General features: G+C 42.0%; 1 protein-coding gene across 4 annotated transcripts in view; it reads left to right on the top strand.

Moving 5' to 3' along the window:
* Positions 1–5,557: 5,557 nt before the first annotated feature.
* The window catches only part of LOC136718406 (CUE domain-containing protein 1), a 36,436-nt gene continuing 25,167 nt past the window's right edge, over positions 5,558–16,826 (top strand). For 2 of the 4 annotated variants that reach the window (XM_066696123.1, XM_066696126.1), the window contains exon 1: positions 5,558–5,825. The gene's annotated coding sequence lies outside the window, so the exon portion shown is untranslated. Of the gene's footprint in view, positions 5,826–12,185; positions 12,583–16,826 lie in introns of those variants that run through there. The other 2 variants (XM_066696124.1, XM_066696125.1) reach the window with 1 other exon arrangement.

Raw genomic sequence — 16,826 nt, 5'->3', positions numbered from 1 at the left:
CTGCGTGTTGTTCATGATTCAGGTGACGAATTTGGATGATGTATTGATGCAATTGGAGGTATTAATACATGTTATGTTTCTTTTTAAATTTCATAGGAATTCACCCTTTGAATTACTGCCACTCTTCCAAGACGTTAAAAGCTTTTTGTGACGTCTGGAGCTGCAGAATATGTGTATAGGCCTAATGCAAGCCTCACTTTTGTAGACCAGGAATGATTTAACGATGGAAAGTGGAACAATTGTGGACTTTTATGTGATTAATGGAGTGGAAATGAGGGGCGGATAACCCAAGGACTTGAGAACAGTGTTGAAAACGTGTCGGACCTCACCACCGTCCTGTACTACACATCTGGGATGAACCAGAAGAAAACTGGGAAGGAGAAACGACACTATATTCCTTCTGTGAAAAGTGACAACTAGATGCCATTTTCATACACGATAAGTGGGAACCCACAAACCCAAAAAACCTTTTTCAATGTGTGATAATTATGAATTACGTGGGCTGGAAGATGCCCGTGAAATGTCCCTTCAATTTAATTTAACTTCTCCGATTCCTGTTCCCTTGTTGTGACACAGCGGACCAGAGTGTGAGACAAACCCACCAAAAAAAAAAAAACAGGACTGGAGCACAGCCTCCGAGACCGTGATTAGCACTCAAGAACAATCTAAAACAAAAAAATATATAAATGCATCTAGCAGCCAGAAACGGTGGTTTAAAAATGGCCCCCTGTGCATTAGTCCGCGATATCGGGGTGATGTGTGTGTTGATATGTTGAAAGCATTTTTCCGTGACGCGGCTACAACAATCCGCTTCAGTGTGTATTTGTTCCTAGGATGTGAGTGTTTAAGTGTTTTTTTGTTTTTGGTATAGATAAATCGGGAGATTTTGTAGAGGGTTTTGGGATAGTTGTGCTACATAACAACAACATAATCCAAATTAGATGTAGTCGATATAGGCGTTAAGGGTGGGCAGGGAAACCATAGTGTAGCAGAGAAGGATCAAACATCCAATTCGACAATAAGAAAAAACGGACACAGTAGGTAGCTCCCGTTTAAGCCTCCAGGCACCCGTTTTCCCATTTGTCTCCCATTTGATTCTTTGCCTGCTATCTCACAGTCACTTGAGGGGAGTTGGTCGACCATCAATTCATGTCTGACTGAAGTTTTCCTAGGTCTAGATCGTATCAGTCGGAGCAGGCAGCTGCAAACAGGCGGCACTGCTCTCAGGAATGTGAATGGGAGGCAGCTGCTCTCTCTCTCCTCGGCGCAGAGGAACAGCACTGGCACATGTAGAAGAATGGCGCCGTTCACGGGCAGCCAGCGCCGCACACATGCCGGCCTTTCAATCGCGGGCCGTCCGTTTGAAGACGTTGCCCGACAAAAACAAGGTTTTAAGGTCAACATAAAAACACCGTCCTGTTCTTCAGAGTGCTGCTACGTTGCACCCTGTTTTTCACGCGCCAAGCGGAACAGACATGTAGTTGGAAAAACGGACAAACGGAACAACTAGGTGGCGAATTGCATTCCGCTGCCTGTATGATTGATCGATTCTCGCCTTTGTCTGCCGTCTATGTGGCATTTTCAGTGGCGCTCGAGCTCTGAAGTCGTCGTTCCTCCCCAATATTGATTATCATTGTAAATCATGTGGCTGACCTCTGACCTTTTCACAGGCCAGCTGCTTCATACAATACCATCGAGACTGCAGGACTTTGCAGGTCAAAGGCCACTGACCTGCTCCCATTCATTTCGACTTATCCTGTTTTATTGATGCCCACTGACAGGGCTGTGGCCCCCTCAGCCTCAGTGTAGGGTGAAACACGTGACGGGCTATTTAGCAACTAGAACTAAATGTGGTAGACCAAAAATCAATCGCAGAACTGATCGAGTATATTTAGACGCGTAACAAGTCCTATCTGACTTAAGCACATTTAAGTAGGGTCTCTAAGGTGAAGTTAAAATCTTAGGGACGAATAAACATTTTATTCAGGTGAAACCCATTTATATATAGTTTTAGTTGCAAGTACTCACACCCTTCACATGAAACTGTTATTCTGTGATGCTTCAATAAATGTATCCTTCATTATGCTACAATTAATGATCAGTGCTGTCTTCTGAGAGTTTGTTGAACACTGGATTTTACTGCCACAGCACTGATTTTGATGTGTCAGGCAAAGGTTTACATACATGCTGTTTTAACTGTTCAGTCAACTGGAACATTTTCAACTCTGGATGCATCAGAATTCAACTCTGCCACAACAGAAATACAGGTAACTACACTCTGCAACTAACAAGTGCTAACTGTGCAAGTTCATTGTTCATTTTCAAAACATGAATATTATTTAATTCATAGTGTTGTTGTGCCAAAAAATACAATTAAATAATACCTTTAGTCCACCTGGCTCCCGGTGCAGCACTGCCCTGCTGCCGCTGCGGGTCTGGTGCCTCTTCACTCTGGCCGCAGCGGCGCCCAAGAGCATCGGCCCGAGTCGCAGCTATGATGACATGCAGGTGTTTTAGTCAAATGGTATTATAACGATACAATTCTCACTGGTTATTATTTGTTCGCAGGAGCATTCCCCGCTATCTGTGTCCTCATTTCTGTCTACAAATGATTGATCTTCTCACAGTAGCACGTCTCTCACCCCGGCCGTCCACTTCCCCAGCCCATTTGAAGCCCGGCTTTTGGGGAACCGCCAGAAAACGGCAATCCTCCAAAATCAGCCGACGTGGTAGAGAACGATTCTCACAGACGGGTCAAGGGCCACGGTACATATTGACTCCAACTGCGAGTCCTTGGGGTTGGAAGCTAAGCTGAGCCCGCTGAGCCACGCTTCTTTCCCCGAGTCAAGCTTGCGGCTAGTTTCCTAAAATATCACTTTTTCATTAAAAACATTAATATGTTTGCGTCTAGGTCAGCTCCACTGAAACCCTTGTAGTTTGCGTGTGCAGGCACTGAGTGCGCTGTTTGAAGAGCGCTTGTATGGTAGCACTACATGGAGAATAACATGTCTCATGGTAAGTGGGCTCTTTTGGTTGTTATTTTGCACTTACTTAATAAATATAAACGTTTCAGTGGACCCAGTGATGACTGGTGTTGTAAGTTGCCCTGGATAAGGGCGTCTGCCAAGAAATAAAAATTATAATAATGACCAGGACTATATATTATTATTTTTTAAATCAAATATGCTGGTGGGATGGTGGGCCAGTGTATCTGTCAGTTTAATATTTCACAGTTTTCAAGGCAGTGTGTCCATAATTCACCTTCACAAGGTACAGCATTCTGTGAAGTCATTTTTTCATACAATGGAGTACAGAACACAATCAACAGATCCAGAAAAAAAGAATAGCTCTGGGAAAGAAAGCCAAAGAAAGTGGCTGACTGATGTATAAATCCCACAGTGATCCAGTCCTAACTAGCATTCAACTCACGACTAATTCAAATCCTTCAAAACTCGTTGAGCTGAAAAAACATCTGACACACCAAAGACAGGTCCCAAACCACGAAGATTCAACAGCGATGGATGAAAGAAAATTTGTGAAACACTGATAGAATTGTTCAGTTTCCTGCTCCCAGAGAAAGCATACCATGGGAAGAAAAAGCAGGGGAGATACTGTCAAAATGTTGTCTACTGCCTAGAGTAAGACATAGCAGTAATAATGTGTAGGTTTTGGATTATTTGGCTTGGTGAACAAACGGGAGAAATCGTAAAGCACATTATTTTACTCTTTCATGTCATGCAGTCCCCTCAGCAAGGTGGAGGGTGTGCTTTTGGCCATGATGATCAGCCCCAGCCCAGGCGGACTAGGCCCACGTCCAAATTGGAGGAACTGAAGAAGAAAAAAACAACAGGTGTTGAAACTGATACATTGCTCTCTGCAGTTCCTTGACTTTGACACAAAGGGAATATTGTGGCACTCAATTGGTTGAGAAATGTTTGCAGTAAAAACCCAGCTAACAATAACCTCTGCTCTTCTACCGTTCCTTTTCAAACAAGTACAAACCAATTTCCTCTCAAGTGGTTTCCCTCTCCTTGTTATGTTCTCCGAAACATTTGAAATCCATCCAGGTGAGCCCATCTGTGTGACCTCTAGTGCACAGTACGTATATAGAGTCACGGTGTGTGCAGAATAATTACAGCCTGCCTTGCAGTGTGGTGTGTGTTTTAAATCTCCAGTCTGTACTTTATTGTGCAGGAGAGCAGCGCTTTAGTAAAACTGATATTTATTCAACCAGACCGAAACAAACACAACACTTTAGCTGATTTAGATTTTAGTGTAATATTTTGCACACCATGGCCTAAAATACAGCTGTACTGAAGTATCAGAGAGGGTAATACGCTGATCTACTGTAACACAACTGAGGTAAAGATACAGATATTGATGTGGGTTGCGCTTAGGGTTCAGCTGCAAACTGTTGGCAGAACTAGCTTTTCTTTTCCCCGCAGGTGCTTTGCATGTTTGCTTTGTTCACTTCTCTTCAAACTAATAAGGATTAGGCAAGGAATCGTACGGGCTTTGCCACATCTGAAACCTATGTTGCCTCACTTTGCTGCCATCTGCCCTACGTATCGGACAACCGTTTTCAAACGCCGCTGCTCCCTCCAGCTAACCAAATAACCTTGTGTCTGCACTGCAATAAAGTGAACGCAGAACAAAGTGATGTTGTGGCAGGAGGAATTGTTGGACTGCAGGGGAAGTAGGGAATATTATAAAAAGACATTTTAAACTGACATAACTACATTGAATGGAAAAAAAACATTCACAAATGACAGTACAAATACACAGAATAAACCAATTGACATATCTAATCATCTTAATCTAAAATATACTGTATATGCATGCAAAATGATAGTTGTGCTTGATATGCATCACTCCTGAGAGGGAAGGTGCAGAAAACATTAATGTGCAAGGAACAGAGACCATTAGCGACTCTTTGCAACATTAGAGACTTTCTGCAAACATTTGTTTTTTAATTTGTACCAGTACTTTGAGTGTCAGTCTCTGTGTATTTATCTGTTAACCCACACTAAGCATTTCTGTTACGATTTCCATTAGTAGTTGTATTAGTTGAATGTGTAAGCAGGAAAAAACACAATTGTGTGTATAAATACCAACCACAAACATGTTTTTTTTTTTTTTTTTACATTTCTGTTTTTAAACAGTTTAATGTGTGAAACTAATGTTGTTTACCAAAAAAAACAACTGTATCCTATTTAGGTAGCTTTTATAATGTATAGATAAACACATGGACAAATAAATATACTGCACATAGGAAGTTTGTTTGACGAATGATGGCAAAACTAAAATCTTGTACATCCAATATCCAATATAATTGTTTCAGTAATGCAATTGTTTTCCAATCACCAATTGTAGAAGGTGGGCAGTCAATCCTGGCAAACTGTCACCAAGTCCTTCAATTAAACTATTACAAATGAAGAACAATGTATTTATTATGAACCACAGAGCAGCTGCTGACCCCAGCTCCCTTTCTCCCTCTGCGCCTTTGTCTAGGTGCAGTTGATCCAGCTCCTGGGAGGTGTATTACACTTCTGCCCAAGTTGCAGCTGTATTTGCCCCATCCCTCCGCTAGGAAGCTGTCTGGCTCTTTGTTTTTCCTGGTAAATGAAACCCCTCACAGGACTGTGCATCTCCCCGGGCTTGCACAGTTGCCAGGCTGTAACTTCAGCCCGGAGGAAGCCAGGTCTGCCCTCTCCCGGAGCCGCTCACCAACCACCCCGCCGTCCGAAGCCACCCCATTGCCCCGGTGCAGCCGGCGGAGATGCGGGGCGTGTTGAGCGAAGGGGTCGCGTTTTGCAAGCCGCCCGGTAAGTCGCTCCGGTTTTGCCTCCATTCAGGCTCTGAAACGCGCACGGCTGTGAAGCGAGCCAGACATGGTAACACCATCCGTTGGGCGAGATGTGATTTTCCGACGGTAGACGGTGAGACGCGTCCCCCCGGCGCCGGATCGGACGTGTGCTGCCCGGGGTCGTGACGGCGGGACGCGCGGGGTCGGCCAGGCCTCCGGTCCGGTCCGGTGCCGGCGGTGTGGGCGCCGAGCGGCGTCCCGGGATCGGAGACCCCTCGTCGGCCGGGTCCTCCAGGCATGCCCCGGACATTTTACGGATCGGCTGAAAACGGCTTTCTGTAAATGCACGACTGCAGCCGACCGAGGCGGGTTGTGGAGGGGCTGCATGCGGGCGCATAAGCGCGCAACTCTGGGTCGTGTTTGTATTATTATCGCCTTTAAGTCGCTGCTTACAATGCGATTGCGAAGTTGACAAAAGACGATTTAAACGTCGTCTTTCCTTTTTATTTCTTCGCATTATTGGTGTTTCTGTGTGGAGTTAGTGTATATTGAATGTTAGTAACTGCTTTACAGTGATCTCTAAAATAACAGTACAATACTGGTTTAAATTTAAATTTAATTCGTATTAAAAGTGCCATGCCCAGCTTCATTGCATTATTGATTACGTATGGCAAGTCCATGCTATGACGTCATCTTTCATTCTTTAAGTAGTTGTACAACTTTCCCTTGTTTTTTTGTTTTCAGTAGTAATTGATCCTTAACTTTCACCGAGTCTTTCATTTACTGTTTTGCGCATTTAACAATTATTGTAACATAAGGTGATATTTTTTTTATAAGAATAATTCATTAGCACTTCCATCTGGATCAGTTCTCATAGCAATAATATTTATGTCGCATCACAAAGGCTGGCCAGGACCAGAGTAGCATTGTTAGTGGAAAATGGCTATTATGTGAGAGACCAGGCCATAAATTACATGGGAGTGCAATACAACTGAGAGGACAATGTGGTTATTTATGTTGCACACATCTGAATGTGAACAATGACCCCTGGGCTGGCCTTGTTTTATCTTCCATATGGAAGGAAGTCGGACGAGGAAGGAAGATGTACGCATTTCATTATGTATAGTATACAATATATGTGTGTCATATTGTAACATTTGTATTTTGTTACCTTATGTCAACCTGTGTGTGTGTCTTGAGACCTTTTAGTTACATTTGGTGGGATTACATATATATTAGGGGTGGCCAACCCTGGTCCTGGACGGCCACAGGGCCTTCAGGTTTTTGTTTTATCCAGATGGTTAACTGCTTAATTGAGCCAATTGTGGGTCTTAATTAGGCAAAATATCCCTGTGTTACAGAGATCCAGTAATCGGTGATTTAAAGAGACCTGGAAAACATCAGGAACAGGGTTAGCCACCCCTGTATATAAAGCCTATAGACATAATTTCTAGATAGATAAAAGGCATTTTCTTCTCCTTTATAGGACATTTGTAGCAGTGTCCACCTCCAGTTCACCCCTCCCACAAGAGAAGAGAATACATTAATTTATCTGCAGTGACTTTGGCCAAACACTGTAAAGTGAACAAAATGACCCTCATATCAGGGTGTTATCTTTGCTGTTTGCACTCCGAGACATTAGAGCCCTCATCTGTGGCCAACATAATGGTTTTCCATAAGCGCCATCTTACCCAGGTTCTCCTGTGTATTACTGGAGGCTTTTAAAAACATTGTATTTTTTCTAATTGGGCGGCTCTGTCTTCGCCCCCCTGTCAATGCTGGGGGGGGATGTACTGATTGATGCGTTTAATCGAACTGGTCCATATCAGCTCTGGAGTACAGAGCGCATCAATTATGTCTGTGACGCCTCATCAGCGCTCTGAGGAGGGCTAGACCGCTGACATTTATTACTATGTATTATAATTATAGAGTGGCTATGTGACTAATCTGAAGATCCATAACAAAGCTGTGTTTCTCAGGGAGTGGGTAATAGTGTCATGGTTTCACGTCTTTACTAGGATGCAACCTAGTGGGTTTTTTTTGTCTAAAGGTTGTACTATACTTAACAGCAATACATGACCTTTGCTTTAGCTGGCTGTACTTAAAATGTTCATTAATCCGTTACAAAATTGTATTTGTATTGAAAACTATACAAAATGTATAGCTATTAGTTGTTCTCCACAGTAAAGTTGTTTCTATATGGCGTAATTTACGCAAATAAGTAAATAAACGGTTGTTTGTTTGTTTTTAAAAACAGACTGCTTTCTGGAGGGGTCGTATCTTTAACTTAATGACAGCATTGTATAAAACCCAGTGGATGGATGCATGATTTAATATAAAGTCTTACCTTTTCTATCTTAATTTAAAAGGCATATCGGGTGCTTTAAAAATCACACAATTAATTCATGAATAACATTTTTTTTTTTTAAAGGATCATCATTCCAAGGATTCTGAAAATCATTCTGTTCACATTTAATATTAATTTATATTGATTTGGATATGTAGTCTACACGATGTTAGAGAAGCCAACAAAAACGCCCAACCTGAAACTACTTTAATAATTGATTTTAATACAAAATCACACGCCTCTTTCACACCTCGTCACCCGTAAAAGTATAATGTTTTTGTGAGTGTGACTAGAAAGGGATTACTTGAAAATTGAGGAATGTTTTAATTTTCAGTAGATTGTTTTCCATGAATCCCTCGCAACCACAGATATCTGAATTATATCGATAATTGACGACTGTAATGGCTGTTTGCTTGAAATTATGAAAGTTTATACCTCCAGCCAGTGAGAAACATGTTCACAATATTACATGGGTGTAAATCGGAAGCAGTTTGCTTAGTGTTGTGTGTTTGTGAAACATCTGCATTAGCAAAAGTAAATGGACAATCTTTGTTAAATATTCATATTAAGTTTGATTAGAATTAACAAAGATTGTCCATTTACTTTTGCTAATGCAGATGTTTCACAAACGCACAACACTAAGCAAATTCATTCCAGACACCCAATCACTGCTAAGACTAAAACTGTTAACCCACATTTTATCACTTCAATGTGTGTTTATTCATTTCTACACACACTTCTGATGTACTAGTGGCTGTTTCTTCTTTTTAAAGGTTTCGCTTCCGTCCTTTGCTGAAATTGACCTTTTAACAATTTTATGGGGTCTGGGGGAGGGTGCTGGTCAGACCTGAAGCTTTACTCGTTTCCCTTAAAAACAAAAACTGCTGATCTGGTGATTTAAGAAAAGGATGTGATGTCAATGTATTTGTTTGTGTGTGTGTGTATATAGCCTTTGGCTTTGTTTATAGTTTTATCCTGGATGACAAGCGTAGAGCTGATAGAAATACCACCTAGAGTAGGTCTTGTGTTAAGAGATGGCAGTTAAAGGTAATGTTACAGTTCAAATTGTGCAGAGATTTTGCTTAGCTTGTTTTGTTGTGGAAAGGTCTGTGTGCGTGGAAGATGTTCAGTGAGGGGAGATGGGACGCTGGTATTTGCAGGATAAACTTCAGAACCGTTCCTCTCTCAGCGATGTCTGTAGGCCAGTGACTGAGCGGAAAATCAGCAAAACAGGCTTCTATTATAGGGAGGGGACCGTCTTCCCAGATGCACCAAACCGATTGCATTAAGGCATTTAATTCTATTATTATTATTATTATTATTATTATTGTTATTAATGCTGTTGCTGCTATAGACGAGCTAGCGGAAGGATGCACTTTGACTAGACTCGCCTCGCCCTGACACTCTGCCTCCCACCCAGCTGTTGGTGGTTTGTGGTTTGCAGCGCAGGAATCCTTGATGACATTGCCCCATCTGTGACAGAGATCAGCCATCCAGTAATGACAGGAGTGTCAGACGGCCTTTAACCGAGTCAAAAGTGACATCTTTGAGATTCCTAGAGCTCAGTATTCCAGCCCATTTACGTATTAAGGAACGGAATCCGCCAGCACCGCCAATATACGCTAACTGGTCCATCAGTCTTTTATTGCGTTTATATCTTAGATCATGTGATACCACTCACATACTGACTTCAACCTAGTTGTTTTGTGCATCTCCTCTTGAAAAGCTCTTTCCAACGGATGGTATTCGCTTAAAATGGTTCACATGAAAATATCACAATTCCGTCAATTTCTGTTTAGAGTGTGTTTTGTTGTGGATGGTAGAATATGGATACTTCAAGAATAACAGAGTGGTGAAGTGCTGTTTGCCATTGTTTTGTGGTAAGTGTTTGCATAGTTACACTGTCATAATAAAGCCCCTGTTACGGAGCAAAGTTTAGACAAGGAATCCGGATAAAACGAAGTGCATTAACAGTTAAAAAAAAATAAAAAATGGTGTGAATGAGAGTCTCACTGATTAGTTATTTCACAGAACCATTACCTGTCTTTGTGTTGTATAGGTGGGATGTAGCCTAGTTTCCAAATCTGTAACACACAAGGAGGAAGAACATTGAACAGTTTAAATTCATCATAATAAAAATAGACAATCATAGAATTGCATTCTGTGGTATTTATTTTAAAAATGAGGGGAGCACTTTGCTCAGTATGTGGAGAGACAAAATGTGTGTGTATATATATATATATTTTTTTTTTTTTTGTGTGTTTGTGAGGACTGGAGGATAGTAAAAGCAGTTAGCCAAACAGGTCTAGATTATTTAAACCATCTGAATTACTTTTGAAGAACAGCAAAGGGTTTTGGCACTTTTCAGTAAATGGGAACGTATTACTAGTGCAATTGAACCTCTGCGGTTTCTGTGCTCTTTTCTCTGTGTTGAAAGGTAGTGTATAAATGAGTTTCATTTCATTAAATGGAACATTTTTTTTTAACTTTTGGATCATGAAGAGATGAGCCATTACAGATGCACACTAATAAACACCTAGATTTAAAAAAAAAATGTATTATTTACCAACTGTGGTGATGCTTTAAAAATACTCAAGAGTCTTAGATTAGTAGCTGAGAGCGAGCTTTCTTCTTTTGATTTATCAAACTCAGTTTTTCTGGAGCAAAATCCTGGCATTCTTTTTCCTTTGAAAAATGACAACCCATTTTATAGAAAAAGGAAAGTGTTGACGGTGCATTGGCAAGAGTGCTATAAAGGTAGATTTAGATGAGTGCTGAAAACTGTGAAGATTTCCCAATATACGACCCTGTCAGTAAGGATTCTGAAAACGCGCTGTAACGCTATACATGACATGAAATCTGTGAGTCCTATTAGTGTAAAGTGTGCCTACTCTGGGATTTTATTTTCAGCCTGTGAGAGATTTCCCCCTTTAACGTTTCTTCCACTGTCGGGCACACTTTCTGTGCTTATAATAGCAATGTTCTTACCTAAAGCAGGCCATTGCCCCAGTTAATGAAATTGCCCACTACAGAGCCTAAACTAGCCCAGCAAGGCCTGGGTATGTGTGTAACAAGTTTATCCCCATATGGAGAGGATGGTAGCCCTCTGGAGAATTCTCCTTTTCCATGTAGATGGGGGGGGTGTGAGGGAAATAAATATGATCTTCAGCATGTACTGTAAATACAGAGCCCTGAGGCTGATTGTGGTCTGGATAATGGATCTAAGAAACCAAAGAAACCTCACCTCACAGTTGTAACCACGGCCTGGAGATGCTGCAATGATGGCTCCCTCTCCCCGCTCCCCTATGGTTCACCCCGTCGCTCTCTGGAGTGATGGATTTCTGCCAGCGCAAGTTAAAGAGCTTGGGGGTTGTGTGCGAGGAGGGCCGGCCTACTGCTGTTGTCCACAACCCCTTCAGTCCTTTCCCTTCTCCTAACGTTGCTGACACAGCCCAGAAGGCATCCATTTTGAAGCAAATACACAAACCGTAAGAGGGGACTCGGGTGACAAATATTCCATTGTCACTCACTCACTCACTCATTGATCGATGTGATTGGTTGGTTGGTTGGTTGGTTGGTTAAAAGAACCTGACTGGCCTGGAGGTGATCGGCTTTCTCTTTGTCAATGTAAAGTGTGTGACAGTAGTACATTCTGTAGTTCTCCTGATGCTAAATGCAAAGAGCACGACTGGATTGCAGCAGTCGGATTTTAAATAAACTGATATTAACGATAACTGGGATAATGCCATTAATGCTGACATAGGAGGCCTGAAAACGGGAGACCCCAGCCCTTTAATTCCAGTTGCTTGTCCGAGACAGCCGGTGCTACTCCCATCCCCTTTAAAGCTCTCATTTGCATATGGCTTAGTGACCTGCTATTCTGTCCTCCAGGAGCATTCTGGGAAGGCGGCGGGCTCACTGCCTCCCATCTGGCTGGATTTTCCCCTCCATCCCTTCCGTCTCTCGCTCCTCCCCTCATCCCCCAGTAATCAGCAGGCATGTGACACCTCCCGGGAACTCCTTCCTTTATCTGCGGGGGGGGAAGGGGCTGCTGCTCTGGCCTTCACAGATGCAGCTGTCCTACATTGACACAACAACACAGATCCTTTGCTCAACCACATTGGACTCTTTCTGTTGTTGTCGTCGTTTGTGTTGTGCATTTATTTTTGTCTCCGGTTAGTTTTTTTCTTTCTGTCGTCTTCACAGACTGTTTGTCACTTTCTTTTCAGTGCCTGCTGTCTGAACTACAGGCCACCTGAAAGTCTTTTCTCTCTTCTACGCTTTTAACCGAGGTTTACCTTTTGTTTTTTAAGTACATTTTTTTTCTCCTCCTGTGCCTGTACTGGAATACGTGCCAGTTTGAGTTTGCATTTTTGGGGAGCCTCTAAAGTGGTTTTGGACCATCACCTGAGTCTGAGACCGTCTGTAGGTTAGTGAAGTTTCATTTCTCTGTTCCACTTCTAATGTGGTGTTTTTATTGACTTTGGGTTTATTGGAAAAGGGCCCTGAAGGTATGAAGTTTTAAATGCTTTCACATTTCAGTTCATTTCACTCTGGTATCACCATAGGCTATTCATCGCATTCATTTGTGTTTTATGTTTTTTTTTTTTTTTTTATTGGTACACAATTTCAGAATAGTAGTTTAACTTTCTGAATGTGGTGTGTGTGTGTGTGTGTGTGTGTGTGTGTGTGTGTGTGTGTGTGTGTGTGTGTGTGTGTATATATATATATATATATACACACACACACACACACACACACCAAAAAAAACAAAACTGCACAGTAAGCACAAAATGTAACTTATAGGTGTAGAGAAGGTATTCAACACATTGATTTTTCAATCTTCACAGTCTGCTGACTGGGGAATTACTGGCACATGTCCTGGGATCCCTTTGTTACTGTTAAAGTAAAGCAATTGGATATAGATCACGTTTTGATCATTCCTTTCCCCGAGAAATCGCAGGGTTGCCGGTTGTTTAATTTTCTCTTGTATCGGATCTACTTTTGCATCCTCCTTTCTCTTCCCTCTGAAGACTTTTCCACTCCCCACACTTCTTCTTTTTCTGTTATTCTTCTCTTTAGCTCGGCTGCCTTATGGCTCTGGGATTTAGTACAAGGAGGGATGCAGTTAGGAGGGGGTTTCCAGTATTACTGCAGCAACCAGCTTCCTATTTCTTTTTTAAAATAACCAAAGAAATACAGCATTGTTATGAGCGAGAAGAACCGTCAGATGTTTGCCTCAGTGCATGCATTGCTCTTTGGTTTTCCTTTCTCACAGTCTGTGTGGTAGAACATAGGGAATTGAGTGTCACTTTCAAACCATCTTGTAATGTCAGCATTTATTTAAAATGTGTATATCTATGAATTTATAAATATAGAAGACCAGTATGTGTTTCTGGTGTTAGCTTTTTCTGGAGATAATGTGAGACTTGTTTGCTACAGTCAAAGCAGGGATCTTCGAGGAAAAGGCATACTTGACCTTAAGGATATTTTCTTCACTTTATTTATAACTTCCCCCAGACATTCTATATTAGTCAGAGCTTTGATGTTTTTCTGTGTATCCTGGTTGGACAGATGATTCCTTTAGTCCAAAGTATAGATCGATACCCGTCTTTCCTAGTAGCATAGAAATAAGCAAGTTTAGTTAGTCCTCAAAAGACTTGATGTGAACTACACTCAAAACTTAAGTAATTGAGAGCTTGGTTAGAACAAAATAACGCAGGGTGAGGGGTCTTCCAGGACAAGGGTTGAGAATCACTGGGTTAAACGAAGTAATAGTGGAATCCCCCAGCCCAGTGCCTTCACATCCGTGCATCCTGACCACAGTCCTCTGAACCTCCATAGGCAACAGGGTCATCCCTGTCCTGAGCTCAGGCCCTGCACAAAATGCTTTGAGAGTCTCTCGCATCTCGCAGCCAGACTTCACAGCCTGTATTGATTGATTACACTGTTATCCTGGCTCTTGTCCTCTATCACTTTGCTGTCGTTTTTTTTCGGTGCCAAGGATAGTAGTTGGCTTGGCTGATCAGAGATGTGAAATCTGTGTCTTGGCGGACAGATTGTCAGTTTTCACCCAAATGTGGTTGTTTACGGTTGTTTGTCGGCATCTCTCCTTCTGTTAGGAACAGTGCTGGGAGACTTATCAGTATGTTTCATCTCCATATTGGAGTACAGATCTGTTTGCATTTGCTTGGCTCTGGCGGAGCTGCCACATGACCGTGTTAAATCTTTAACAACCTTAGAGCGCCTGCAAGACATGAGCAACTGAAAAGTAGGGTTCTCAGTTTTATAGATCACATATTTCAACAGCTTTATTTTTTAGGCAGTGAAGAGCAAGTAAGTAGAATGGACCATATTTCCAAACATGTGCTTAGGAGAAAGTCACACTGCCATCTCCAGGACGTAATCTTTTTCAGAGACATGAACAGTGGTCTTGGATGACCCAAAGATGCCAAGAATCATGTCCAGATCGTGCAACTGAACGAGGAACCATTATCTAGCACTGGAAGGCCTAGCATGTTTTCTTCCTTGTTGAAGAACCCGTTCCACCTGTGTGACGGAAAACCATTCATGAGAACACTTCCTTTCTGTTTCTACAGGATGCCCATTGCTGTATTCTCCCAGTGGTTTGCAATCATCCTTCACTGGGCATTCTGTTGTACTCTGCCAAGATGAAGGCATGCTGTATTTTGTAACAGATTTGGTTTCCTGTTACTCCCATTACTTGCTAAATTCCTTTCGCATGGTGTGTGATCTTACGGATCCTCTGTAGTTGTTTTGGCCGAGAGAGCTTGGCACTTTGTTCGACTGTTCTCTGCATAATGGGTCTGGGAGAAAAAATGTTTTTTTGTTTTTCTATCCATGTTTTTATTTTATATTTTTGTTGTGAAAATAATTTTTTTTTTTTTTTTTCTTTCTGACAGCTTCTCATTAAAACAAACCTCCGGGTGGGTAAATCAGCAGCTTATTCATTCATATCTGCCGTCTCTTTTCTAGTTTATGAAAATGATAAGCTTGTTTTTGCATTAACAAAAAACATCTGCGAAAATAGCACAGCTCTTAAAGTCTTATGCAACCAGCCCTGTGAGAGCACATCAAAAATGGGGAAGTCTATGACTATGCACAGATTGAAGGCAAACAGGGCTTTATTTACGGCATTCACACCAATGCACAACATTAATTATTTTCCGCCCCGTGTTGCTTCTTTGAGGTTCGCTAGGAAATGTCTTTTAAACAACTGGCTCCGTTGAAATAACAAGCATTGGAGGTCATTACAGAAACAATGAGACAAAAACAAATGAAAGCAAATGTCATTAACCACCGCTTTATATGTGTAGCCTTGGAGACTGTGCTGTTCAAGTAGAGATGTATTGAAACCGTACAGAGAAATCTGCTGGTCCAGCTCAGCCCGTCCAGGTTGCTGCTCTGGCTTGCGATTAAAAGTCCTCGATGCTTTCCTCCCCGAGATTCATACTGCAACCGTGCACGATTTCACACCCTACTAGGAGGGATTTGGCTCATTTTAATTGTCTTTCGTAAACGGGTGCTTTTGCTTGCAGAGGATCAGCAAGTAAAGGATAAGGATTTAGAGCCAGATCTAAGGCATTGTGTGGAATTGCAGGATGCTCGGGGCAGACGCCTTGCTACGTCACTTCCAGCATAATCAAGGTTCTCTCCAGGAAGCGCGTGTAGCCGGCGGCAGATTAAAGAAGCCAGGCAGCATCACCGTAGCCAAAACAACAAGCAGAAGACCCTAGTTTTCACACGGATTCTGCTTTACATTATCCTTTGTATAATTAATTTGTGTTTGCTGGGCAGGGTTGGTGTTCTTTTACACCGAAACAGGCTCTTTTAGGCCCCAATTAGAGTAGGAGATATTGGTTCACTCACCATTAAATCTTCATTATTCTTTGTGCTCTTAATCTGGCTACAGAAAGGGGAGTTAATTTATGAAATATGACCTCTGTTTTGAATAATTAGCTATCTCTGCTTGGGAATGAAATCAGTTTACATAGTGACATTGGACAGAGATGTCTTTGAACTGTACTGCGTTGCTTCACAAAGGGGAAATGGGAAAACAGAACTGCTTGTCAATGTACTTCCTAATTTAAAGTAGAAAAATATGTGGTTTGAAGTATTTATTTTGGCAGTGAAATCGTATGCATGGTCATTCATATCCCAGTGTATACCAACTCCCAAACGTATATAATTGTAACACCTTGCCTAGTGAATTTCTGCTCAGGATTAATATTAGTTGCATATAAGCTTTCAAACCTTATAACCCTTAGAATAGAACTAAGCTTGAACCCTTGCTTGTCCTGAGCACTCTGAATTCAGATTGGGCTCTTAAGCAGTGCAATTATCAGTGAATATCCAGCGCTATCCATGATGCTGCAGTTCGCGCTTTCCCTTCCTCCAACCTTACTGCCCAGCAGAATTGATCCATTTGTTTGCTTGTTCAATCGCTGGCAACTCCCGGTGCGGAAAACTGTCTTGTAACCCAAAGTGACACCGCGTTCTGGAAACATGGAATAAAAAACGCCTTTGTCCGACTGCGTTAAATTGAACCCCCAAGGCCTCCCCTGACCTTCGACGGCTGTCAAAACAAGAGCTGATTTGAAATGGCTTGTCTTCGGTGGCAGGCGACACTGAAATCCGCCAGCTCAAGCCTTT

The sequence above is a fragment of the Amia ocellicauda genome, chromosome 22, assembly GCF_036373705.1.
Source record: "Amia ocellicauda isolate fAmiCal2 chromosome 22, fAmiCal2.hap1, whole genome shotgun sequence".
NCBI lineage: Eukaryota > Metazoa > Chordata > Actinopteri > Amiiformes > Amiidae > Amia > Amia ocellicauda.
This window is presented reverse-complemented; position numbering and strand designations above follow the sequence as displayed.